Here is a 10187-nt window from a genome sequence, read left to right as displayed (position 1 = left end):
CCACTGCAGGGGTGTGGGTTTGATCCCTGGCTGGGGAATACAGCATGCCTTTGGAATGGCACCCCCCACCAAAAAAAATTTTTTTTTATGGATGTGCAAAGGTCTGAGAACAGTCAAGACACTCCTGAAGAATCAAGATGTCAAACCTTTATTACATTTTAAAGTTATAATAAGACAATGTGATCAGCTCAGGATCAGTGAAACAGACTAGAAGCTCAGAGAAAGAGCCGTGCATATAAAAAAGCCTAGTATACATTCGTTAAGAAGGGACTATTGGAAAAAATGAAAATATGTCCACACCCAAAACTAAATTATGGCTGGATTTAGGCCTTAACTGTGAAAGGCAAGACTTTATATTTTTTACAAGGACATCTAGGCAAATATCTTCATGACCAAGGAAAAGAGCTTTGGTAGATTTTTCATAAATTCAACTGGGCACTTGAATTACTTCTAGTGAGACTGAGAAACTCAGTTTTATTTATTTTTAACTAAAGAACATTGATTTGTTTTTCACCAGGACTTTATCTTGAGGATGTAACTAAACTGCACCACCACTCCCCACCCCAATTTGAAGGAGGATTAGTACAGTGGATATTATAAAGCAAGTATGAACAGTTTGAGGGACTGGAATCAACGTTAACTGACAAAAACCAACTTCCATCTAAATCATCTTAAAAATGTTTAAGTAATAAAAAGGGGGAGAGGGGGCAAAGGCGGTTTCAGATTGAACAAGATCATCACATTTTATCTAATACATTCAATTCTGGCTAGGGTATACCAAAATGGAAACGGGATAAATATAATACAAAACTTCCACTACAGCACACTGCACACAGTTGTGTTCCAAGCCCACCCCCATCCCCATAATGCTTCCAAACTCAACTGTTTCCCAGCCTGTTGGGCCTGGTGATGAAGGAGCACGTAGATCTCTTTAATCCAGTGTTTGCTATAAGGCTGGTATGTCTGGGTATCAGCTTGGTAAACAACGGAGCTGAGGTCTGCCAGGTCATCAGTAAAATCAGACAACGGACTGATATCATATGTGATAGAGGGGCTGTCAGGATTCATTTTCTTCAGATGTTCATACATTTTACAAACTCCTTCCATACGCTCATTCACAGATTCATAGCGTAAGTTCTGCCTTCTGGGCTCTTGGTAGGCTGTACCAGTAAGATGGTGTGAGACATCATGCCAAAGTCGTCTGCTGCAGCCCAGAAACTCAGTTTTAAATTGTATTTAATTTTAATTGTTGTCACATGTGACTAGTGGCTGCCATATTGATAGCACAGATCTAGAGTATATGAAGAATATAGAAGAGGAAATAGAATGGGATAAACAAAAAGCTGGGGTTTCCCAGGTGGTGCTAGTGGTAAAGAACCTGCCTGCCAGTGCAGGTAGATGTAAGAGACACAGGTTCGATCCTTGAGTCAGAAAGATCCCCTGGAAGAGAGCATGGCAACCCACTCCAGTATTCTTGCCCGGAGGATCCTGTAGACAGAGGAGCCTGGCGGGCTACTGTCCATGGGGTTATGAAGAGTTGGACAGGACTGAAGTGACTGAGAATGTATGCAATCATAAAAAGTTGCTTAAGGAGATCAGGAATAAACAAATTAAAACCATGGTGAGATACCACTTCATAACCTCCAGATGTGCAGGGATTAAAAAGTCAGACAATATCCACTGTGGTGAGAGTTTAAATTGTTACAACCCCTTTGGAAAACAAAATTGAGCAAGAATATTTCTTGGATCCAGCAATATCACTTCAGTTATTACAGAAGAAAAATTATCCTCAGTCTGGCCTGTGGGTTTACATAATTCACAAACAGGTAGCATTCCTAATAACATATTTGAGCAATTTTATGATAGATTATAACCAAAATACCAAAATATCTCTTCTGAGATACTAGATACTCATACTTTAATTCGAGTCTTAAGATTTTTTTTTTTTTCTGGCTGTACCTCATGGCACATGGGATCTCAGTTCCCTGATCAGGGGTTGAACCTGTGCCCCCTGCATTGGAAGCTGGAAGTCTTAACCACTGCACCACCAGAGAAGTCCCCAAGAGTCTAAAGATCTTTTTATTTATTTATTGAGTCTAAAGATCTTTTTATTTATTTATTTATTGAGTCTAAAGATCTTTAATTAGATGTTTCTATTATACACAGTCTTGGAGAAGGCAATGGCACCCCACTCCAGTACTCTTGCCTGGAAAATCCTGTGGATGGAGTCTGGTGGGCTGCAGTCCATGGGGTTGCGAAGAGTCAGACACAACTGAGCGACTTCACTTTCACTTTTCACTTTCATGCATTGGAGAAGGAAATGGCAACCCACTCCAATGTTCTTGCCTGGAGAATCCCAGGGACGGGGGAGCCTGGGGGGCTGCCGTCAATGGGGTCACACAGAGTCGGACCCGATTGAAACGACTTAGCAGCAGCAGCAGCAGCAGCATTATACACAGTGTAACAGAGATTACTGTGGTAATGTGATTTGTAAGAAGTTGGTCTTCATCCTCATTGCTATCATAGAGCTCCTAAAACCCTAGGAATTTTCTAAGTGGTCAGAATGATAAAAATTTCTTGTTATTCATAACGAGCACCTTTCAACCTTCCCAGAGTTTGTGTTAATGAGGCGACTTTTGGAAAGGCCTTAAATTTGGGGGCTGTTTGTCAGAAGGTTGGAAGCTTAAGCCCTCCTCCCCCACCTTGAGGGAAGAGAGAAGGGGTTGAGGTTGAATCAGTCATCAGTGGCCACTGATTTCATCGATCACGCCTACGTAATGAAGCCTCCATGATGATGTACGGCAAAAAACCATCACAATATTGTAAAGTAGTTATCCTCCAATTAAAATTACAAACAAATCTCTAAAGTACGGGGTTTGGAGAGCCTGTGATGGTGAACAGTGGAGCTGGGACTAGTGGCGGTGAGAGTAGTCCCAGAGAGGGATGGAGGGTCTGTATCCCTTCCCACATTCCTGGCCCTGTGCGTCTGCTCCTGAGATACGTCGTCTGTAATAAACCAGGGATCTGGTGGGTAAACAGTTTTCCTGGTGTCTGTGAGCCGGTTGAACAAATCAGTCAAACTCCAGTAGAATAAGGTCCTGGGTCTGGGTCAGAAGCATAGGTGACAACCTGGACTTGGAATTGGTGTCCGGGAAAGGGGAGGTGAGGGGACAGTCTGGTGGGACTGAGCCTTTAACCTTTGGGATCTGATGGTAACTCCAGACAGGTGGCATCAGATTGAGTTAAATTCTAGGACACCTAGCTGGTGTTGGAGGCTTCCTTGGTAAAGGACCGCCCCCTCCCACCCCTGGTCTGTCAGAGCCCTTTGTTCTTATAGCAAGACTGTAATAAAACCTTGGCATGTACTCAGATAATGAAGTTATCTGAAAAGATTTTTAAACACTATATCCTAGAGAATCGCTTGCACACCTGCCCCAGTGGATATGAACAAGCTTGATCATAGTAGCAACATCTAAACCTGTATCTCTGTCAACAGCAACATGGGCATTGTGGGATGTTCGTTCTGTGAATCCTGTGCACCCAGTGAACATGCATCAGCTCCCACTACACGTGTCCACAGGGATGACTCACAAAAGAACAGTCTCAGAAGGCGGCATACAGTACTATTTTACTTACATAAAATTCAAAAACAAACAAGAGTAAGTAACATCTAAATACATGTACATCGTTTGTTGTTGTTTGGTCACTAAGTTGCATCTGACTCTTTGGTAACCACATGGACTGTAGCCTGCCAGGCTTCTCTGTCCATAGGATTTCCCAGACAAGGATACTGGAGTGGGTTGCCATTTCCTCCTCCAGGGGCTCTTCCCAACCCAGGGATCAAACCTGCATCTCCTGCACTACAGGCGAACTATTTACCTCTGAGCCACCTGGGAAGCCCATTTAGATGTACATACGCAGGTGATAGGGCTTCCCTCATAGTCAGTAAAGAATCTGCCTGCAATACACGAAACCTAGGTTTGATTCCTGGGTCAGGAAGGTCCCCTGGAGAAGGAATGGCAAGCCCCTCCAGTATTCTTGCCTGGTGAATCCCATGGACAGGGGAGCCTGGCAGGCTGCAGTCCGTGGGGTCCCAAGAGTCGGACACAACTGAACCACCACCACCACCACCACCACCACACGTGATCAGATAAGCAGCAGATTCAGGGTGGTGGTTACTTCTTAGGGAGCAGGAAGGAGGATGTTGGGAACATTAGAAAAATGGACAAAAGCTCCATTGGTTAACCTAGTTGGACATTCTTTTTATTAATGTAATTTGACCTGTACATATATATCCTGTAGTTACTGTAACGAGGAGCTGCAGCTCACAGGCACTGGGACCACTGCCATGAGGAAGCTCTGCCCCCTGGTGCTCTGGGCTGGGACTGCCAGCAGGTGTGGGTGCCTGTGCTAGCGTGGGGCCCCTGTCCTCGGAGCAGGGTCCCTCTGGTGCCAGGCCCTGGGACTGCTGCAGCTCAGCCTGTTTACCTGGAAACAACTGGGCTGTATTTGTGGAGGGTATTTATGGGCAGCAAGGTATGCCCACCACACCCCTGGGCACTGGAGGGCTGCCTGCCCCCTACCCGACTTGGGACGCCTTGACTCGGGACTGCGGGGCCCTGAGGGGTGTCTGGACGGGGGCCTTTGGTACCGTGTGAAACCCAGTCAGTTAAGAAAGGAGCAGCTTCTTCCTTGGAAAAAAGAACATACAAAACAAAGCTTAAGGAACTAAAAAAAAAAATCACTTGCCCGCTGTGAGGGAGTAGGAGGGGAGGCAGGAGACTTGAATGCAGGGAGCTCATTTGGGAGGCTCTGCATTAGCTGGGGCTCCAGTGAGCGCAGTGGGTGTGGGAGGAAGTTTCAGGCAACCAAAGTCATGGTCCTTCCCTCTGAAATGAGCCCTCCCACCTGCTAGCTGTGTGAGCATGAGTTATCTACACCCTCAATATCCACATCAAGAGAATGTGGACACTCACTGTGCCTGCCTGAGGACCGTCAGACACAGTATGTGAAGCACCTGTTGGGGCTGTGCCTGGGGCTTATGAAGGTCTCAGGACCATCGACCCCATATAATTGCCCAGAGAGAGGCCTGTTTTTTTTTTTTTTTAAACTCAGGAGCAGTCAGTCAGCTTGCCAGGTCCTATGTCTGCCAGCTTGTGTCTGCCCGGAATGGAGACTTCATGTTCTGATCGGCACAGAAGTTAGTGGTGGCCCCGCAAATCCTCAGAAAACAGAAGTTACCGTTGGCATGTCCGTAGGAGGGAGGAGAAATTGATATAAATAGCAGCAGGGACAGCAACAAGCCTGTCACAGGACCAGAGAGATTTGGGTGCTCACTTCATCCCACTCCAGTACTCTTGCCTGGAAAATCCCATGGATGGAGGAGCCTGGTGGGCTGCAGTCCATGGGGTCGAGAAGAGTTGGACACGACTGAGCGACTTCACTTTCACTTTTCACTTTCATGCATTGGAGAAGGAAATGGCAACCCACTCCAGTGTTCTTGCCTGGAGAATCCCAGGGACGGGGGAGCCTGGGGGGCTGCCGTCTATGGGGTCACACAGAGTCGGACACGACTGAAGTGACTTGGCAGTAGCAGCACTTCACTTCACTTCCTGTGATTAAGAGGGACAGTGAGGCTGGCCCACCCTAACCTCTGCTGGGTGCTTTCTGCATCTGCAGGGAGTCAGAAAGCTTGCAGGTAGCCTCAAGCCTGCCTGTGGGTACAAAATGATGTGTCTAAGAGTGGGCACTAACCCCCTGAGGCTGCGCCTGCCTGGTCTGTGTGTCACAGGGACTCCTACCCTCTGGTGGCGGGTATGGATTCTGCACACTCCAAGGAGCTGAATCAGCCGAGGCTGTACAGTCCATGGGGCTTCCCAGGTGGCGCTAGTGGTAACAAACCGGCATGTCAATGCAAGAGACGTAAGAGACGCCAGGCCAGTTCAATCCCTGGGTTGGGGAGATCCCCTGGAGAAGGGCATGGCAACCCACTCCAGTATTCTTGCCTAGAGAATCCCATGGACAGAGGGGCCTGGTGGGCTACAGTCCATAGTGTCGCCCAGAGTCGGACATGACTGAAGCGACTTAGCAAGCAAGCATGCAAGCAATACAGTCCATGGGGTGACAAGAGTTGGCTGTGACTTACCAACTAAACAACTAAAACAACCTTCAGTCTCAAGCACAAACTGTATCAGAAAAGCATGCTTGCCTTTGGAGGGCAATGTTATTTACTCTCATACATCTATATTTCTAGCAGTTCTGGCCAAAATCATGGGAACTTATGCTTTAGAAAAAGGCAAGTCGAATACACTGTACTATTTTCAGATTTCCTTTTCCCAAAATCCTGTGTAGATTTGCCAAGGGTTTTCATGTTTTTCTTTTAAAGTTGAGTGTACCCTGTCATCTTTATGCCAGCACATTATACTCTGGGTCTCTCTCTCCACATCCTGAGTCACCAGAGACCTTGTTATGTTGTAATTTTAGGGGCTGGACTAGAACCAAAAGATGCCCACTTAAATTTTATTATTTATTATTTATTTGGCTGTGCCAGGTCTTAACTGCGTGTGGCACTTGGGATCTTCCATCTTAGTTGTGATATGTGGAATCTGGTTCCCTGACCAGAGATTGAACTCAGGTCCACTGCATTAGGAGCTTGGCGTCTTAGCCACTTGGCCACCAGGGAAGTCATGTGTATATATAATGGCTAAAAGTAGCCATTATCTTCTAGTTCTGGAGGTCAGAGGTCCAATGCAGATCTTACTGGATAAAATCAAGGTGTCAGTCAGGCTGTGTTCCTTTTTATTTTGGCCGCACCACATGGCATTTGGGATCTTAGTTTCCCGACCAGGGATCTAACCTGTGTCCCTTGCATTGGGAGTACAGAGTCTTAACCACTGGACCACCAGGAAAGTTCCTACATTCCTTTAAAGAAATTTTAAAATTGAAGTATATAACTGATTTACAATGTTGTGTTAGTTTCTGCTGTACAATGAAATGATTCAGTTATGTAAATATCCTTTTTTATATTCTTTTCCATTATGGTTTATCACAAGATACTGGATACAGTTCCCTGTGCTCTACAGTAGGACCTTGTTGTTGATGCATCCTATATCAATAGTTTACCTCTGCTGGTCCCAAACTCCCAGTCCTTTCCTCCCCCTTCCCCTTCTCCTTGGCAACCACAAGTCTGTTCTCTATGTCTGTGAGTCTGTTTCCGTTTTGTAGATATATCTTAGATTTTACATATAAGTGATATCATATGGTATTCGTCTTTCTCTTTCTGACTTACTTCACATAGTATGATAATCTCTAGTTGCATATATTTTAAATATATATGTCTGGCCTAGAACTCACATCCAGACAGAAATAAGTCTTATATATCAAACAAGCCAATTTAGTGCCTGTCAGCAGGCACTTTAGAGAGAAGATGTCCAAGTGGTCAGTAAGCACAGGAAAAGGTTTTTCAACATCACTGCTTGTCAAAGACATGAAAAAAACAAAAACAAAACACACCACCAGAAAGGCTAAATTCGAAAAGACTGACAATACCAAATGTTGTGAGGGTATAGCATACCCGTGACTCTCATACACGGGTGGGGTATAAAATGGTGTGGCCTTTGGAAAGCTCTTTAGTAGTTCTTGTAAGAGTATACTGCTAATTTATGATCCAGCAATTTCACTCCTAAGTATATACCAAAGTGAGTTCACAGACTTGTGCACAAATGTAAATAATAGCTTTATTCCTAATAGCCCCCAAGCTGGCAACAATCCAAATATCCACCAACAGGAGAATAAACTGTGATGTATTCATGTCAAATATTACACAACAGCAAATAAAATCATGATACACAAAATAACATGGATGATTTTCAAAAACCTTATAGTGAGTGAAAGATGTCAGACATGCTGTTTTTAAAGGTTCAAGAATAGGTAAAACTAACTTCTGGTGATAGAAGTCAAAATACTGGTCCCCTCTGTTCTTTCACCTGAGAGAAACTCTCTAAACTGCTGGAAATGTTCTATATTTGAGTTGGTGGTGGTTACGTAAGCTGTATATTTAAGATACGTGCATTTTGCCAGCAAAGGAAACCATAAACAAAGTGAAAAGACAACCTGTGGTAAAGGAGAAAATACTTGCAAATAGCACAACCAGCAAGGGTTTAATTTCCAAAATAAACAGCTCATACAACTCAAGAGTAAAGAACCAAAATACCCAATCAAAATATAGGCAGGAAACCTCAATAGAAGACATACAGATGGCAAACAGGCACATGAAAGGTTGCTCAGTATCACTAATTATTAGAGAAACACCAGTCAGAATGGCTATCATTAAAAAGTCTACAAAAAATGCTGGGGAGGGTGGAGAAAATGGAACCCTCCCACACATTTAAATGATAATGTAAATTGGTACAGCCACTGTGGAGAACAGCACTAAAAAAAAAAATGAAAAGTAGAATTGCCATATGATCCAGCAATCCCACTCTGGGCATTTATCCGGACAAAACTATAATTCAGAAAGATACATTCATCTCTATATTCAAAGCAGCACCATTTACAGTAGCCAAGACATGGAAGCAATGTACTTGTCCATGACAGATGAATGGATAAAGAAGATAGGGGACATATATACAATGGGATATTACTCAGCCATAAAAAAGGAATGAAATAATGCCATTTGCAGCAACATGGATGGACCTAGAGATTATCATACTAAGTGAATTGAGTCAGAGAAAGAGAAATACCATATGATACTACTTATATGTGGAATCTAAAATGTGACGCAAATGAACTTGTTTACTGAGCAGAAACAGACGCACAGACAGAGAGCAGACTTGTGGTTGCCAAGGGGTGCGGAGTGGGGAGTGTTGGATTGTTAGCAGATTGGTTTGCTAACAAACCAGTTGTTAGGGAGTTTGTTGTTAGCAGATGTATATTATATATAGAATGGATAAACAAGTTCCTATCAAACAGGGAATATCAATATCTTATCATAAATCATAACAGAAAAGAATACAATATATCTATATATAAATGAATCACTGCTGTACACCAGAAACCTTGTAAATCAACTATACTTTCAAAAAAAAAAATTGAACCCCTCCAAAAAAAGTCACAAAAATTGCACTTTAGCAAAGTGTCAATTTTATCTTCCTTTTTTCCAATATCTACTATATAAAAATTTTAAAGCAAACTTGTTAAAAAGTTAAATCACATGTATTTGGAATTTACCCCAAGTGAAGGAGTCATAAACTGGCCCAAAGGTGGCAGCCTAGGAAAGAGTTAATACAGATGGAGTGTCTTAGCTACCCTTGTTAAAAAAGAAAAAAATCGTTTAGTAAAATGTCAGTTATCTGCTGAGGGAAATTGACACAGTGTTTATCTCAGTGAATTTTCTATTTACCAGCAAGGTATAAATGTAATATAAAAACAATAGAAGACTTTGGAACTAGATCGAGGTGGTGGCTGTACAGAACCATGAATGCAGTGTCAGTGAACTACATGTTAAAATGTCTGTTATATCACTTTCATCTTAATTTTTAAAAGTATTCAATAAAAAAGTAGAAGATAAAAGATATGTGCCTTTTGCTGTGTGTAAACTATACACCTCCAATGAACCCCTAATACATACAGCTAAAGCTGTACTCACACAGGGAAATTAATAGTCATTAATATTCCTTGTGGACAGTGACTGCAGCCTTGAAATTAAAAGACACATTTGCTCCTTGGAAGGAAAGCTATGACAAACATAGACAGTGTATTAAAAAGCAGAGACGTTAACCTTGCCTGCAAAGGTCCATATAATCAAAGGCATGGTTTTTCCAGTAGTCATGTACAAAGAAGACTGAGCACCGAAGGACTGATGCTTTCCAATTGTGGTGCTGGAGGAGTCTTGAGAATCCCTTGAACTGCAAAGGGATCAAACCAGTCACTTCTAAAGGCAATCAACCCTGAATATTCTTTGGAACAACTGATGCTGAAGCTGAAGCTCCACTTTGGCCACCTGCTTCAAAGAGCCCACTCGGTGGAAAAGACGTTGATGCTGGGAAAGATTAAAGGCAAAAAGGGAAAAGGGTGGCAGAGGATGAGATGGTTGGATGGCTTCACTGACTCGACATAAATTTGCACAAACTCCAGGAGACAGTGGAGGACAGAAGAGTCTGGCGTGTGACAGTCCATGGGATCGCAGA

At 43.3% G+C, this 10187-nt stretch overlaps 1 pseudogene; it reads right to left on the bottom strand.

Annotated features, from left to right (window-relative positions):
- Positions 1-816: 816 nt before the first annotated feature.
- LOC120866633 lies at positions 817-1187 on the bottom strand (annotated as a pseudogene).
- Positions 1188-10187: the final 9000 nt, after the last annotated feature.

Source organism: Oryx dammah, unplaced genomic scaffold (assembly GCF_014754425.2).
Source record: "Oryx dammah isolate SB20612 unplaced genomic scaffold, SCBI_Odam_1.1 HiC_scaffold_8, whole genome shotgun sequence".
NCBI classification, from domain to species: domain Eukaryota; kingdom Metazoa; phylum Chordata; class Mammalia; order Artiodactyla; family Bovidae; genus Oryx; species Oryx dammah.
This window is presented reverse-complemented; position numbering and strand designations above follow the sequence as displayed.